Source organism: Pseudophryne corroboree, chromosome 2 (assembly GCF_028390025.1).
Source record: "Pseudophryne corroboree isolate aPseCor3 chromosome 2, aPseCor3.hap2, whole genome shotgun sequence".
In the NCBI taxonomy this organism is placed as follows: Eukaryota; Metazoa; Chordata; class Amphibia; order Anura; family Myobatrachidae; genus Pseudophryne; species Pseudophryne corroboree.
Genome location: NC_086445.1, coordinates 808,370,108 through 808,388,025, shown reverse-complemented (window position 1 = coordinate 808,388,025; position 17,918 = coordinate 808,370,108). Strand labels below are relative to the sequence as shown.

Sequence of the window (17,918 nt, the reverse complement as noted above, 5' to 3'; positions counted from 1 at the left end):
TCCCAGCAGTTGCCGTGGCCACCAGGTCCGATAGACCGACCCCAAATAACTCCTCCCCTTTATAAGGCAATATTTCCATATGCCGTTTAGAGTCCGCATCACCTGACCACTGTCGCGTCCATAATCCTCTTCTGGCAGAAATGGACAGCGCACTCACTCTTGAAGCCAGAGTGGAAATATCCCTCTGTGCATCTCGCATATATAGAAATGCATCTTTTAAATGCTCTATAGTCAACAATATACTGTCCCTATCCAGGGTATCAATATTTTCAGTCAGGGAATCCGACCAAGCCACCCCAGCGCTGCACATCCAGGCTGAGGCGATTGCTGGTCGCAGTATAACACCAGTATGTGTGTATATACTTTTAAGGATATTCTCCAGTTTTCTGTCACCTGGTTCCTTGAGGGCGGCCGTATCAGGAGACGGTAACGCCACTTGTTTTGATAAGCGTGTGAGCGCTTTATCCACTCTAGGGGGTGTTTCCCAACGCGCCCTAACCTCTGGCGGGAAAGGGTATAATGCCAATAACTTTTTTGAAATTATCAGTTTTTTATCGGGGGAAACCCACGCTTCATCACACACCTCATTTAATTCGTCTGATTCAGGAAAAACTACAGGTAGTTTTTTCACACCCCACATAATACCCTTTTTAGTGGTACTTGCAGTATCAGAAATGTTTAACACCTCTCTCATTGCCGTGATCATGTAACGTGTGGCCCTACTGGAAGTCACGTTTGTCTCCTCACCGTCGACACTGGAGTAGGTATCCGTGTCGACGTCAGTATCCACCACCTGAGGTAACGGCCTTTTTAAAGACCCTGATGGTTTTTGAGACGCCTGGACAGGGACCAGCTGATTAGTCGGCTGTCTCATGTCATCAACCGTCTTTTGTAAGGAGCTGACACTGTCACGTAAATCCTTCCATAAAGCCATCCACTCAGGTGTCGACTCCTTAGGGGGTGACATCTCTATTATAGGCAATTGCCCCGCCTCCACATCATTTTCCTCCTCATACATGTCGACACAAACGTACCGACACACAGCACACGCACAGGGAATGCTCTGATAGAGGACAGGACCCCACTAGCCCTTTGGGGAGACAGAGGGAGAGTATGCCAGCACACACCAGAGCGCTATATATAGATATAGGGACAACCTTATATAAGTGTTTCTCCCTTATAGCTGCTGTATTGTTAATCACCCGCCAATTAGTGCCCCCCTCTCTTTTTTACCCTGTTTCTGTAGTGCAGGACTGCAGGGGAGAGTCAGGGAGACGTCCTTCCAGCGGAGCTGTGAGGGAAAATGGCGCCTGTGTGCTGAGGAGATAGGCCGCCGAGAAGGGGGCGGAGCCTTTCTCCCGCTTTTTTGTGAAAATCTGGCAGGGGTTAAAATTCATCCATATAGCCCAGGAGCTATATGTGATGTATTTTTAGCCAGCCAAGGTGTTTCTATTGCTGCTCAGGGCGCCCCCCCCTAGCGCCCTGCACCCTCAGTGACCGGAGTGTGAAGTGTGCTGAGAAGCAATGGCGCACAGCTGCAGTGCTGTGCGCTACCTTGTGGAAGACAGGATGTCTTCTGCCGCCGATTTGCCGGACTCTTCTTGCTTCTGGCTCTGTAAGGGGGCCGGCGGCGCGGCTCCGGGACCGAGCTCCAAGACTGGGCCTGTGAGCTGTCCCTCTGGAGCTAATGGTGTCCAGTAGCCAAGAAGCCCAATCCACTCTGCACGCAGGTGAGTTCGCTTCTTCTCCCCTTAGTCCCTCGATGCAGTGAGCCTGTTGCCAGCAGGTCTCACTGAAAATAAAAAACCTAAACTAAAACTTTCACTAAGAAGCTCAGGAGAGCCCCTAGTGTGCACCCTTCTCGTTCGGGCACAAAAATCTAACTGAGGCTTGGAGGAGGGTCATAGGGGGAGGAGCCAGTGCACACCAGGTAGTACTAAAGCTTTCTATTTGTGCCCAGTCTCCTGCGGAGCCGCTATTCCCCATGGTCCTTACGGAGTTCCCAGCATCCACTAGGACGTCAGAGAAATAAATATTTTTTAATGCAGAGTTAGCACAGAATGTTCCCCTCTATAATATATGGGTTTTTTCTATAGCAGAGTTAATGCAGCACAAATCAGCGTGCTGCTATCTCCGGGAAATAGCGCCTTACATAGAATCCAACACCAGGACAATGACGATCAGCCTCGCACTGGGATCCGAGTCTGGCAGGAACACCCAAGTCTGAGGTTCAGGTGCACTCGGATCCCGGTGTTCAGAGTGGTTTGGATTCCGCAGAATCAGAACCACTCATCCCTAGTTTTTACCAATAGAAATCTTCAATCTAGTGAGTGATTGCAAGGTGTGGTATTTATAGGCCAAGGACCTTTCCCATCAGACGTATTGATATTCTGCTTTAAAAACCGACTGTATGACTGTTAGAAGAGAATTAGATGGTTGTAATATAATAAAATGCATGCTACAATTGCATAACATATTCCCATAGTAGCCATTCTTACATTTAGTCATATTTAGCCACCTATTGGATGCCATCGAGGAGCACTCAGCACAAAAAAGTAAAACTGTAAATAGCAGCATGCAGTGCCCTTCCCCTACTCGCTGCCGACTCCTCCCCTACCTTCCCCTTCCAGCCAGGCACTCATAGAAGAGCTCAGACTTTCACAGGAGACAATTCAGACCTAATCAGTGCTGTGCGTGTTTGCACAACAGCGATCAGGCCTGAACTGCGCATGCGTCGGCGCATGGCAGACAGCCGACGGCTGTCTTAGCCCAGCGATCGCCTCTGCCTGATTGACAGGCAGAGGCGGTCGCTGGGCGGGCCAGCGGCATTTAGCCACCGTTTAGGGCGCGCGCCCTGGCAACATAGGCATGTCCGGACCATTGGGAGGGCGGGCCGTGGCGGCTGCGTGATGTCACACGCAGCCGCTGCGACCCGGAATGCGATGAGTAGCTCCCTGCCAGTACGCAGGAGCTGCGCTGGCTGGAAGCTACTCCTCCAGTACAAAAGCATTGCCGCTGTGCGATGCTCTTGTACTTGTACGACGGGGGTAAGGCCTGACATGCGGGGCGGACTAGCCCTGTGCTTGGCGTCCCCCGGCATTTCAGGGAAGCTGGTCTGAATCACCCCCAAGGATCTTCTGAATCTCAGTGGTGCCTGAGTATTACTTTAAAAATCTATTTTCCCTTTACAAGTTGTGAGAAAACCAATCACTCTTCTAGTCCTTTCATTGGAATAAGAATGCTTAATGCTTCATTGGAATAAGAAACATCAGAACATAACAAGGCATTTGACTTGAGTTAATATAATATAATGCTGATGAATAACTCGATTTTTAATTTTTTAGTGGAGTTCATCATGCAATTGAATACAATCACCAAACGGATTGAATGGTGTGTGGACTCTCTTAAAAGCATGCATCCCCCTTAATGTGTATGTTGGTGAGCTTTCACCACCCCCCAGTTTCTACCTAACCTCTATGTCAGAGATTTTCAACCTTTTACAACTCTCGGCACACTGAATAAGATCTAAATATTGCCAAGGCACACCTTTTTTTTTTTTTTTAACTCAAACATGATGATGATGCATGGTGCAGTTGCATGTCCTAGGATGTCATGTTGCAGCTTCTCCATAGGTCACGCCTCAGCCACTTCTGAGAAGGCCAGAAGAGCCCAACACTGCCCGAGCCCGAAATTAGAACTGGCTCTGCAGCCGCTAAACCCATCAGTATTGATCGTTCCAGGGCCTCAGTAGCGGCAAAACTCTGACGGGCCTGGCTCTGCTTCTATGGCGGCACACCTGGAGACTGCTCAGGGCACACTAGTCTGCCATGGCACAGTGCTTGAAAAACACCGCTATAGCATATGCAGAATCAGACCAATCGGAATATGTTTGTGATTTTCACAGATTTACTCAGATTTTTTCATCGTTTTGGCCTTAATTGAGGTTATCACTGAAACACTGTAACAGTAATAAACAACATAACAACAGTGGAAATTGGGTTCAAACAAAACCTTACATAGTCAAAGATAAATAGGGAAACCCTACAATAAAAACCTATACATGTAATAAAACTGTAAGGGTTGTGTCTGTGCATAAATTTTTTTGGGAGAATTCTACTTCTAGGGACGGTTTATGGACCATTAAGAAGAAAAAAAAAATAATTAAATTTAGTCTGTCCTAATTGTCTGTACGTTCTGGCATCACGCAAAAACGGCTGTATGAATTTATATTGCGTTTTCACTATTGTATAGCTTAGTGAAGGACTGAGGTATGTATGATCTCGATCTGACATCAGGGAGAGGAACAATAAAGGATAAACCAGACGCTTGACAAAAGGGAGACTGACGGTCACAATACCGGCGCCGGCATCCTGAACACTGACTAACCCGCCGGTTGGCATGCCGACCAACAGGAACTATTTTCACTTGTGGGTGTCCAAGACACCCATAGAGTGGAATAGAACCTGTGGTGAGGCCGCTGCGTGGCAAGCGCAGTGAGCCTGCAAGGGACTTCGTTGCATTCGCCAGCCATCTGACAGACGGGACTCCGGCGTCGGTATGGTGACTGGCAGTCTCCAATCCGCTGGTCACCCGATACCAACCCGTCCAAAATGACTATACAGTACGACTTAAAGTGACTGCTCCGCAACCTAATTGAGGCAAAGATTCAACGAGATGTGGTGCAGGTGGGACTGTGTTTATACCACGTAGACCCCTTACCCCATCAATTTTTCTTTTCAATCCAAGCCCCTGCAGTTCCTGTAAGCATCTGCTTCGCTATGACGATCAATAAGTCACAGGGGCAAACACTCAGGGCTGTAGACGTAGATCTTAGGACCAGCTGCTACAAGCATGGTAGAGGCGTCACTGTCACTGGTGACACCCGGAAAGGAGAGGAAGTAATGCAGTGCGCAACAGCAAAAAGTATGCGTGGTCTCATGGGTAGGGCATGGACTCGTGGCTCAAATCTCCATTTTGTCACTCCGGGTGCCCCGGGGATTGTGGGCTGCATCCGGGGACTAGTGTGTGCACGGTGCTGGCTCCTGCACAGTGACAGGAGCTGAGTGCTGCACGTGCAACACCCGACTCCTGTCACTGAGGAGCCTGCACGTTGGTGTCATCCCTTGGCGGGTGACACTTGGGTGTGGGCCGCACCCTCGATGTGATGCAACTGACCCATGGGAAGCTTTACGTGGCTTGCTCACATTTTCGTAGCCCCAAGCATCTTTTATATTAGTCCCTGAAGAAAAACTGCAATTATTGTTTACAAATAAATTTTTTGATCAATGGGCCTAATTCAGTAAGGATTGCAAATTCAACTAAGTAGCAGAATTCGCAATCCTTTGGATCGCATGCTGGGGACCGCCCATCGCAGGGCAAGGACCCCCAGCATTCCGCTTTCCCCCCTTGCCCACATTGAAATTGTGGTCGCACCACAATTTTAGTGAGATCATAAAAAATGGGGTAGCCTCCTGCTGGCGCAGCCTAGCTGCGCCCACAGGAGGCTCGCCACCATTTTTGTGATCACAGCGACTGCGTGTGACATCATCCATCCGCTCCGATCATGCCCCTCCCCCCGTTTCTCCATCAACGCACCCATTTTGAAGCCACGCCCCCGCAATGCTCCGTCTCCACCTTGGAAACGGAGAGTTGCCGTTCCCCCTGCCACGCGTCCATCTCTGCCTGATTGACAGGCAGAGGCGATCGCATTTTCTGCAGGGCACAGCAGGGCCCACATCTTAATAAAATAAGAAAATGCACTTTTTTTCTTTTAATTACCTTTCTGGGGGTTTTATTAATTACTGAGTTGTGTGATATAAGGGGTTTATAATATGAGGGGTATATTTTATAAGGTGTGAATTTTTTAGAAGTGGAGATTCTAGCTATATATATTCTAGCTATTATCTTCTAGAAGCGGCTAGATAAATGTTAAGTGGAATCTGATTGGTTGCTATGGGCAACATCTCCACTTCTAAAAAAACCTCACAACTTAGTAAATATGTACAGTTGTGGGTTCATTACAGGTTACAATTATATTAGGGGATAACATATATAGAAGTTGAAAAGTTTTAGGTTGCGCTATGATATAAGCATTTAATCTAAATGTTCAACTGGAGACAGGTAAGTTACATGTCTGAGTGATATAAGTGGTTAAATACATTTACAGTTGAATGTGGGTAAGAAAATGGTCTGTTGAGGTGTTACTAGGTATGCACAGCTGGGGGAAAAGGACTAACTTACATAAGGGCTTGAGAGGTAGTGTAATATGGGGACAGAGGGATGGGATGATAATGGTGTATTTATATAATACATAGATAAAGGGGGGAATCCAATCAGCCACTAATTGATTCCCCCGGAGGCTATCCAATTAGCCTCCAGGGATGCGGGCGCTCTTAGCAATCACATTTCACCATACTTGCCTACCTGACCCTCTCCATGAAAGTCCAGGAACAGAGCATTTTCTCCCTCATGGGGGTATATTTACTAAGAATCGTATTTTCCCGTTTGAGGTCAAAGTTCAATCACGAATGACATTGCAAGTGTAAATTTGCAACTTTTTGAATTTATTACGGCTAATTTACTAAGCTGTCGTATTCTGCATTTTCCGTTTTACCGATGTCGATGTCATTCGGTTTTTTTGGCAGTGTTTTACGTGAGTGACTTGTAAAACACTGCCGACTTTAATACAATGAATCTCGGCCGGATCTGAGAGATCCGTGCTGGGCTTCATTGTGCACTTTAAAAAAAAAAAAAATCAGTGTTAAATTTTTTAAAAAAAATGCGTGGGGTCCCCCCTCCTAAGCAAAACCAGCCTCGGGCTCTTTGAGCCGGTCCTGGTTGCAAAAATATGGGAAAAATGATAGAGGTTCCCCCATATTTCAACAACCAGCACCGGGCTCTGCGCCTGGTCCTGGTTCCAAAAATACGGGGGACAAAAAGCGTAGGGGTCCCCCGTATTTCTGAAACCAGCACCGGGCTCCACTAGCCAGATACATAATGCCACAGCCCGGGGACACTTTTATATAGCTCCCGGCGGCCCTGGCATTACATAACCAACTAGTCACCCCTATGCGCTCCATTATAACCAATGGTGGGAACTTTGTGGTCAGCGGGTGACCGAAAGTAACCTCACCGCTGACCACAAAGTTCCCACCATTGGTTATAATGGAGCGCATAGGCGCTACATTGTAACACTGCCGTGTGCCGCCTGTCATACAGTACAGGAGCACACAGCCAATCAGGAGGGTGCCACAACGTGGCGCTCCCTGATTGGCTGAAGAAACCCTCTTAGCCATAAGTCAGAGGGGGTTTCTGGCATTCGGGGAAAGGGGTCCCATGTGAAAACATGGGGCCCCTTTCAGTGCGAGGTCGGGTGTCCGTTTTTTTATTTTGACAAGTACCTGGATTACAACTGGATTAAAAGAAGAAGAGGCTTCTACACTGGAGTATGTGAGTATAATTTTTTCCACAGGTACACCATGGATTCTACATGGAGAAGAGGACCGACCCTCGTGTGAACATAAGGTAAGTATGTGTATATGGAGGTGTGTATGTATGTATTAAAGTTATACTTTCAAGGTGTGTGTCTTATGTTTTTATTGGGGTATTTTTTTAGTAGTAGTACTACAGGTACCAGCGGGCCCGGTTTTCCTCCGCATGCTGGTACTTGTGGTTCTCCAAGTACCAGCTTGCGGGGGAGGCTTGCTGGGACTTGTAGTACTGCTACTAAAAACAATATTCATTTTTTTACACAACGGCTATCAGCCTCCCATCCGCAGCCCATGGATGGGGGGGACAGCCTCGGGCTTCACCCCTGGCCCATGGGTGGCTGGAGGGGGGGGACCCCTTGATTGAAGGGGTCCCCACTCCTCCAGGGTACCCCGGCCAGGGGTGACTAGTTGGTTATGTAATGCCAGGGCCGCCGGGAGCTATATAAAAGTGTCCCCCGGCTGTGGCATTATGTATCTGGCTAGTGGAGCCCGGTGCTGGTTCCAGAAATACGGGGGACCCCTACGCTTTTTGTCCCCCGTATTTTTGGAACCAGGACCAGGCGCAGAGCCCGGTGCTGGTTGTTGAAATATGGGGGAACCTCTATCATTTCCCCCCCCATATTTTTGCAACCAGGGCCGGCTCAAAGAGCCCGAGGCTGGTTTTGCTTAGGAGGGGGGACCCCACGCAATTTTTATTCAAAAAATACACACTTTCCCATCCCCTTCCCACTGATAAACATGCACGAATCTCATGGATCCCTGCATGCCTATCCAAACATGGGATAAAAAAGCAGGTCTGGTTTTTTTTTAGCACTTTTTCACGAATTGTATTTCTGCACGGCAGTGTTTGGCAATTGTCGGCAGTGTTTGTGATTTGCACTTTTTAGTAAATTCCCGATTTCTACCAAATTGCAGGCGTATTTGACCGATGGTGTATTGATTCGTGATTTTTTCCTAGGACTTCCAAAATATTACGAATGCCCTCATCACTGCCGAGATTTTTGCTTAGTAAATTACCGAAATTACACTTTGAAGAAAAAACGGCATCTCGGTCAAAATCGGGACCTTAGTAAATATACCCCATGGAGAGGGTCAGGTAGGCAAGTATGCATTTCACATTAGGTCAGTCATGTAAAAAACAACAAGGTCCTCAAACCAGAAATAACCAGTCTTGGCCAGTCTGGTGGGGTATGTGAGGTCATGCTGTGATGTCATAATGGCAACTGCCTACTGTATATCAGGGATGTGCTGTTGCATATGCCTGCAGAGGCCTGGGACAGCATAGCACACTGGTAGAAGGTTAGTGACTGGACAAAGATTAGTACAGCATAGTTCGAATTGCCGTCAGACTTTTAGCATGACTATTATAATACTGTATATGACTTATGACCTTGGGAATAGCATAGTATTGGATATAAACAAATTCTCACACCTACTGGGACATTGCCATTACTTAACAACCACAAGCGGCTGCAAATGGCCATTGGAGATATTTGAAAAGCGCTGTCTAGATGGGCCTATAATGTTCTTAATTAAATCCTTTATATGCAGCCGCACCTATGACATCTCCTTGGAGTTGTTTGGTGAGCCTATTATGTTGCAAATTAAATCCTTTACTCTCTCTCTTCCTGCCTAAATCCCAGTGTACCAGTATTGTGCAGAGATGTAAGAGAATTATATTGTGCTATAATGATTACTTTTGTTTTTATCCAATACTATATACAGATGTAGCCATGCTGATCATGGCTACATCTGAGGGAAACGTGCACCCCGACGCAGCTATGCGTCCCTGCGCCTAGCCGTGCCGAGCTGCGCCATTTGCCGCTCCCATCCATGCGAATGGGGCACACACACGTCTTAGATGTCCAGACGTACGAGGTAGGCGCAATCGCGGTAAGATGTAGGCGCAATCGCGGTAAGATGTACACTTGTAATCCCTGTCAGCGTCAGAAATGAATGCTATGGTGGTTATGACTCCCCCCCTCACTCCCATTCATCTCTTGCTCTCTTTTTTTTACTCTCTTACCATTGACGCACAGGTGCGTTTTTCAAATTATTCATACTTAATTTATGCTGTAAAAATAGCAGATTTGAGGCGACAGAAGGGATAACTGGGTTAGGCAAGGTTAGTGGGTGGACGGGTGGTCTGGACAAACTCTGCATAGTCTCTTAATGCCTAGAGGGACGGGCAGTCCTTCAGCCATGGGTCCCCAGAGATTTCCTCCACAAGGGGGTTTTTCCTCTCCCGAGTGCTGAAGGATGACTCTTCATGAGTCATGAGGCTCTGCCATCTTGTTCCTCTTATAGGACAAGTTTGTAAGATTACTGGACCAATCTTAGTCAGAGTAAATAATAATAGGATTTTAATTACCTGCCGGTAAATAGTTTTCTCGTAGTCCATAGAGGATGCTGGGGTCCACATTAGTACCATGGGGTATAGATGGGTCCCTTGGGAGCCATGGGCCCTTTAAGAGTTTAATAGTGTGGGCTGGCTCCTACCTCTATGCCCCTCCTACCAGACTCAGTCTAGAAACTGTGCCCGAGGAGACGGACATCTTCGAGAGAAGGATTATACACAGATAGTGGTGAGATTCACACCAGGTCACACATACAGTAACAACAGAAAACCAAGCTAACCAGCTTGAATCAAGTGAGCAACGGCTGAACAACAGTACTTAACCAAGTAACAATGCAGTACTTAACCAAGTAACAATGCAGTACTTAACCAAGTAACAAATGCAGGAAAACGAGGCGCTGGGCGGGCGCCCATCATCCTCTACAGACTACGAGAAAAGGATTTACCGGTAGGTAATCAAAATCCTATTTTCTCTTACGTCCTAGAGGATGCTGGGGTCCATATTAGTACCATGGGGATGTACCAACGCTCCCAGTACGGGAAGAAGAGCGCAGGGGCTCCTGCAGCACCGATTGACCAAACTTTAGGTCCTCAGAGGCCAAAGTATTGAACTAGTAGAACTTAGCAAACGTGTTCAACCATGACCAAGTAGCCGCTCGGCAAAGTTGTAAAGCCGAGACACCCTGGGCAGCCGCCTAGGAGGAACCCACTTTACGAGTAGAGTGGGCCTTAACCAATTTTGGACACGGCAAGCCTGCCATAGAATAAGCATGCTGGATAGTAAACTTGATCCAGCGAGAAATCGTCTGCTTAGAAGCAAGACACACAACCTTGTTGGGATCATAAAGAACAAACAGAGCGTCCGACTTTCTGTGACGAGAAGTTCTCTTCACATAAATCTTCAAAGCCCTCACAACATCCAAGGACTTTGAGGTGATTGAGGAGTCAGTAGCCACTGGCACCACAATAGGTTGGTTGATATGAAAAGCCGACACAACCTTCGGACGAAATTGCTGACGCGTCCCGAGCTCAGCTGTATCTTCATGGAAAATCAAGTAGGGGCTCTTGCAGGACAATGCCCCCAATTCAGACACACGTCTAGCAGATGCCAATGCCAACAGTGTGACCGCTTTCCAAGTAAGAAACTTGACATCAACCTCCTGTAAAGGCTCGAACCAATCCAACTGCAGGAACTGCAGCGCCACATTAAGATCCCAAGGTGCCGTAGGAGGCACAAAGGGAAGCTGGATGTGCAGAACCCCTTTCAAGAAAGTCTGAACCTCAGGGAGGGCAGCCAATTGTTTCTGGAAGAAAATTCACAAGGCCGAAATCTGGACTTTTATGGAGCCCAAACGCAGGCCCACATCCACACCTGCTTGCAGAAAGAGGAGAAATTGTCCTAGTTGAGACTCCACCGCAGGAAACTTCTTGGATTCACACCAAGACACGTATTTTTTCCAAATTCGATGGTAGTGTTTAGACATTACTCCTTTCCTAGCCTGTATCAGGGTAGGAATAACCTTGTTCGGAATGCCCTTTCGAGCTAAGATCTGGCATTCAACCTCCATGCCATCAAACTTAGTTGTGGTAAGTCTTGATAAGCGAACGGCCCCTGTTGCAGAAGGTCCTCGCGAAGAGTAAGAGGCCTCGGATCTTCCAGAGGTAACTCCAGAAGATCCGCGTACCAAGCCCTTCTTGGCCAGTCCGGAGCAATGAGGATCGCCTGAACTCTTGTTCTTTTTATTAGTTTGAGAATCCTTGGGATGAGTGTAAGTGGAGGGAACACATACATGGACTTGAACACCCACTGAGTCACCAGGGCGTCCACCGCCACTGCCGTGGATCCCTCAACCTGGAACAGTACCTACGAAGCATCTTGTGCTATGTGAGGTACGCCCCACAAACCTGTCACCTCCGCGAACACCTCTCCTGGATGGAGATTGTGTCTGCTGAGGAAGTTCGCTTCCCAGTTGTCCACTACCGGAATGAAGATTGCTGACAGCGCCACTGCATGCTTTTCTGCTCAGAGGAGGATTCTTGTTACCTCTGACATTGCAGCTCTGCTCTTCCTTCCGCCCGGTCGGTTTATGTAGGCCCCTGTCGTTACATTGTCCGACTGAATCTGAATGGCCTGATCTTTTGGAAGATGTACCGCTTGTAGAAGACCGTTGTACATGGCCTTTAGTTCCAGAATGTTTATCGGAAGGATGGATTCCAGACTTGACCACCTTCCTTGGAAGTTTTCCCCCTGGGTGACTGTTACCCAACCTCTGAGACTAGCATCCGTGGTTAGAAGGATCCGATTCTGAATCCTGAACCTAGTAGGTGAGAAGTCACCAGAGGAGTGAAATTCTGGCTTTCGGTGACAGACGTATCCTCTGGCGCATGTGAAGATGAGATCCTGACCATTTGTCCAGGAGATCCAGTTGGAACGACTGTGCATGAAATCTTCCATACTGTAGAGCCTCGTAACCATCTTCCCCAGAAGGCGAATGCACTGATGAACCAATACCCGGGCTGGCTTCAGGACATCCCGGACCATTGTTTGTATCACCAACGCTTTCTCCACCGGCAGAAACACCCTCTGTACTTCCGTGTCGAGGATCATCCCCAGCAAGGACAGTCTCCTTATTGGCTCCAAATGCGACTTTGGAAGATCCAGGATCCATCCATGATCCTGGAGTAGTTGAGTTGAGAGAGCAATGCTCTGTAACAGCTTCTCCCTGGAAGACGCTTTTATCAGCAGATCGTCCAGATAAAGAATAATGTTCACACCCTGCTTGCGGAGGAGTAGCATCATCTCCGCCATAGTTACATAGTTACATAGTTGTTGAGGTTGAAAAAAGACAAATGTCCATCGAGTTCAACCTATTGTAATTACATTATTTTATTTTATTATTTTTTTCTTTTAAATATTAATTAAATGCTGTATCCCTGGATATTTTTTCAGCTAGGAATTTATCCAATCCATTTTTAAACTTATTGATTGTGTCCACCATTATTACCTTCTCTGGAAGAGAATTCCAAATCCTTACTGCTCTTACTGTGAAGAATCCTTTTCTCCGTTGGGTATGGAATTGTTTCTCCTCTAACCTCAGTGGCTGTCCACGTGTTTTGTTTTTTTGGTAAACAAATCGTTTGATAGATCCTTGTATTGTCCCTTAATGTATTTATAAATATTAATGATGTCCCCTCTCAGTCGCCTCTTTTCCAGTGTGAACATATTAAGCCTTTTAAGTCTTTCCTCATAGTCCAATGCCTCTAATCCCTTAACCAGTTTGGTGGATCGCCTCTGAACCCTTTCGAGTTCCAAGATATCTTTTTTATAGTATGGTGCCCATAACTGTACACAATATTCCAGGTGTGGTCGCACCAATGATTTATACAGTGGCAGGATTACACTCTCATCCCTTGTCTCCATACCCCATTTTATGCATGATAACATCTTATTAGCATTTGCTGCTGCATTTTGACATTGCAAACTGCTACCAAGTTTATTATCGATGAGCACACCCAGATCGTTTTCAACTACCGTTATCCCTACTTTTTCTCCATTTAGTTTATAGGCTGCCTGATTGTTCTTAGTCCCAAGGTGCATAACTTTACATTTGTCTATAATGAACCTCATTCCCCATTTGTATGCCGGGCCTCCAGTCCAGTTAAGTCATTCTGTAGAGACTCAACATCCTTGTCTGAATTAATTATTCTACATAATTTAGTGTCATCTGCGAAAATTGACACTGTGCTTTCCAGTCCCTCTCCTAAGTCATTAATGAATATATTAAACAGCAATGGCCCGAGTACTGAGCCCTGCGGTATTCCACTGAGTACTGAAGCCCATTCAGAGTACATCCCATTAACCCCCACTCACTGTTCCCTATTAAACAGCCAGTTACTCACCCAAGTACAGATAGTATTTCCCACCCCAAGCTCTCTTAGTTTGAGGATTAGTCTCCTGTGTGGAACTTTGTCAAAAGCCTTAGAGAAGTCTAAAAAGATCACATCCACTGCTTGACTCTTATCAATACTATCGCTCACTTTCTCGTAGAAGCTTATTAAGCTAGTTTGACATGACCTGTCCTTCACAAATCCATGTTGAGTCCTAGTAATAACCTTGGAGGTATCCAAGTACTCCAGAATGCTATCCCTTAATATACCTTCTAGTATTTCCCCCACTATAGATGTCAAGCTAACCGGTCTATAGTTCCCGGGGAGCGGGACTACCTCTGCTATACGCCAGTCCTTTGGTATCATTCCTGATCTAATTGACTCGATGAAGATCAAATATAGAGGTTTGGCTATCTCTACGTTGAGTTCCATAAGAACCCTGGGGTGGAGTCCATCCGGCCCAGGAGATTTATTTATCTTAATTTTACTCAGTCTCCCCCGGGTTACTCCCTCGTTTAAGCAATTACCAAGCAGAGGGTCATTATTATTTATGTTATGCTCTATTCTTGTCAACTTGTCCTCTTTCGTGAATACTGATGAAAGTAATTTATTAAATAAGTCTGCTTTTTCCCTATCATCATTAATCAAGACATCCAGCTTACCCTTTAAGGGCCCAATATTCTCGCTTTTCAACCTTTTACCATTTATATACTTAAAAAACTTTTTCAGATTTGTTTTACTCTCCTTTGCGATTTGTTTTTCGTTTTCTATTTTAGCTGCTCTAATCGCCTTTTTGCATTTATTGTTACATTCCTTGTAGAACTGGAATGATTCCACCTTTCCGTCAGACTTAAATGCTTTGAAAGCACGCTTCTTATTATCCGCCATGACCTTGGTGAACACCCTCGGTGCAGTGGAGAGGCCAACCGGCAATGCCTCGAACTGATAGTGACAGTCCAGCAGCGCAAATCTTAGATAAGCCTCGTGAGGTGGCCAGATCGGAATGTGAAGGTACGCATCCTTGATATCTAGGGATACAAGAAATTCCCCCTCCTCCAGACCTGAGATTACCGCTCTTAGAGACTCCATCTTGAATTTGAATTCCCTTAAATAAGGGTTCAATGACTTTAGGTTCAATATCGGCCTGACCGAACCCTCCGGTTTCGGTACCACAAACATGTTTGAGTAATAACCCTTGTTTGTTAGGTGGAACTGGAACAATGACATTGACTTTAGCAATTTTTGAATGACCTCCTGTAGGATAGCACTTTCTGTCAGCGAAGCTGGTAAGCCTGATATGAAGAATCTGTGAGGTGGGAGTTCTTTAAACTCCATTCTGTACCCCTGGGTAACAATATCTTGTACCCAGGGGTCCAGGCATGATGACGCCCAGACGTGACTGAAACTTCTTAGTCTTGCTCCCACCTGCCCGATCTCCAGGCTGGGAGGTCCACCATCATGCAGAGAATTTTGAGGAAGCAGAACCAGGTTTCTGTTCCTGGGAACCTGTTGGTGCAGGTTTTCTAGATTTCCACCGACCTCCTCTAAAGAAAGTGGAAGGGGGTTTGGACTTTTTAACTATCACGGTCCGAAAGGACTGCATTGTAGATGTAGGATAAGATTTCCTAGTCAGCGGTGTTGCTGAGGGAAGAAAGGTTGACTTACCCGCAGTTGCCGTGGAGATCCACGCATCTAACGCTTCCCCAAACAGAGCCTGACTTGTGAAGGGCAGGTTCTCCACACTTTTCTTGGATTCTGCATCCGCAGACCACTGGCGCAGCCAGAGTCCCCTGTGTACCGAGACAGCCATGGAAGAAGCCCTCGCATTAAGATGGCCAAGGTCCTTCATGGCCTCCACCATGAAACCTGCAGAATCCTGTACAGTATGTGACGTAAAAACAATTCAATGTCACTATTATCCATAGTATCTAATTCCTCTAGTAATGTCGGCAGGGGACCGAAGACTATTCCCACTCATGGGTGTCCACGATACCCATAGTGTGGGAATAGAACCTGTGGCGAGTGCAGCAAGCCACCGAGCCCGCAGCGTGCCGAACGCTGCGAGCCCAAAAGAGGCTTCATTTCACTCGCCCCCCTGCCAGCATTCTGGTGGCCGGGATCCCGACATCGGTATGCTCATCGCCAGGATCCCAGCCTCCAGTCAACCATACGCATGACTACTTGTGCCTGGTGTAGGATTTGCAAATATGTGTAGTTTACTGTTTACAAGGATTTAAAACATTATAGGAACTGAGATCTAAGGTGTATTACATGTAGTTAAAAAAACAAGTTTATTTTATGGCAGTAGTTTCCAAACTGGGGCCGTGACACCCTGGGGTGCCTTGGTAAAAGGGGGGCCTTGCAGTGGTGCCGTAGTTTGGTGGTCCAGGACCAATTCAAATTATTTATACTTAATTTAATTGGCAAAACCAGTCCCTCACCACATAACTGAACCTAAGAATGACATATTATAAACACAAGTTACTTAATTTTATATTTTTTTCTGAATTTATCAATAAGAAACTTTGGCCTAGGGGTGCCGTGACACAAATTCTGATTCAAAAAAGTTTAGGAACCACTGGGCAGGACATTCAGCATGTAAAAGAAAGGATTTCAGATAACTCTCCAAGTCCCGCCCAGCATTGTGATCACAATCTATTTGCAATCGCATCACTGAACAGGGAATAGCAGATGCCCCCTGCAAATGCAGCCGCACTGCCACCACTTTCTTTATTGGAACAGCTGTGACATCTGGCAGCCGCCCTAAAAACGGTCTGGCCACCGTTGAGGAGGACAAATGTTTAACGCTGCCCCCTGAGTGACTCCCAGCGCAGAGAAAGCTATTCTTCCGGAGAGGGGGTGTTTAGTAGCCGCTCAATAGAGTTTTTTTGTTTTTTGTTTTTTTTATTAAAGCAGGCAAACAATAACAGAAGAAGCAGACGTTTCAGGCTAAAAGATCCCCTTGTTTAAGTGCAGAACAATGTCTGTATTTGTACATTATACCTGGCAGTGCTTAAAATGAGGTGGTGGAAATACTGTGTATATATATATATTTTTTTTTTTTTATTTTTTTTTTCTCTTTATACACACATATATATATATATATATAATCTTAATAAAATAAGAAAATGCACTTTTATTCTTTTAATTACCTTTTGGGGTTTTTTTATTAATTACTGAGTTGTGTGATATAAGGGGTTTATAATATGAGGGGTATATTTACTAAGGTGTGAATTTTTTACCCGTTCATTACAGGTTACAATTATATTATGGGATAAAATATATAGAAGTTGAAAAGTTTTAGGTTGCGCTATGATATAAGCATTTAATCTAAATGTTCAACTGGAGGCAGGTAAGTTACAGGTCTGAGTGATAGAAGTGCTTAAAATACATTTACAGCTGAATGTGGGTAAGAAAATGGTCTGTTGAGGTGTTACTAGGTATGCACAGCTGGGGAACAAGGACTACCTTAGATAAGGGTTTGAGTGGTAGTGTAATGTGGGGACAGAGGAATGGGATGATAATGATGTATTTATATAATACATAGACAAAGGGGGGAATCCAATTAGCCACTAATTGATTTCCCGGAGGCTATCCAATTAGCCCCGATGCGGAACGCTCCTCCCCCTGATGCCGACACTTATTGGGGATTATGCTTCATGTGCCTCAGTCATATGCAGCGTAATCCGCGATAAGTGTCCCCTAGACCTGTGATAACTGGCGTGAAAATACACAGGAGCGAGGCTTTACGCGGGACCTATATATTTTCGCACAAGAAATTATGTTTTTTGTGGGACCTAATTAAATAGGGCAACAAAAATATGCAAAAAACGGGTGTAATTGGATACCACCCAAAGACTCAAACAAATCTTCATTAACATGTACAGTAGGTTGCTTATTGTAAGTTTTTTCTTTGTACCAGAATCTAACCATCCATATAGAAACCCTACAGTTTTCCATCGGCAGTATTGGATTCTGGGCAGTATTCTGCATCTAGACATACTTTAAATACTTCTTGACTTCAGCTTTACCAGCCAGCCAGTTGAAGGTAAAATATATTTTTATTTTAGAAAATTCAAATGTGTACTATCTAAAGAAGTGGTGGGAGGGGGGTGGGGGGGGGGGGGGGGGGCAGCAGGAGGAAGCCTTGCCTAGTGTTCTGGGAAACCTTGCTACAGCCTTGC

The 17,918-nt window shown here is 45.9% G+C and overlaps 1 protein-coding gene across 2 annotated transcripts in view; it reads right to left on the bottom strand.

Annotated features, from left to right (window-relative positions):
• F5 (coagulation factor V) overlaps nucleotides 1-17,918 on the bottom strand; it is a 303,846-nt gene that overhangs the window by 171,618 nt on the left and 114,310 nt on the right. The gene's annotated exons all lie outside the window — the stretch shown is intronic.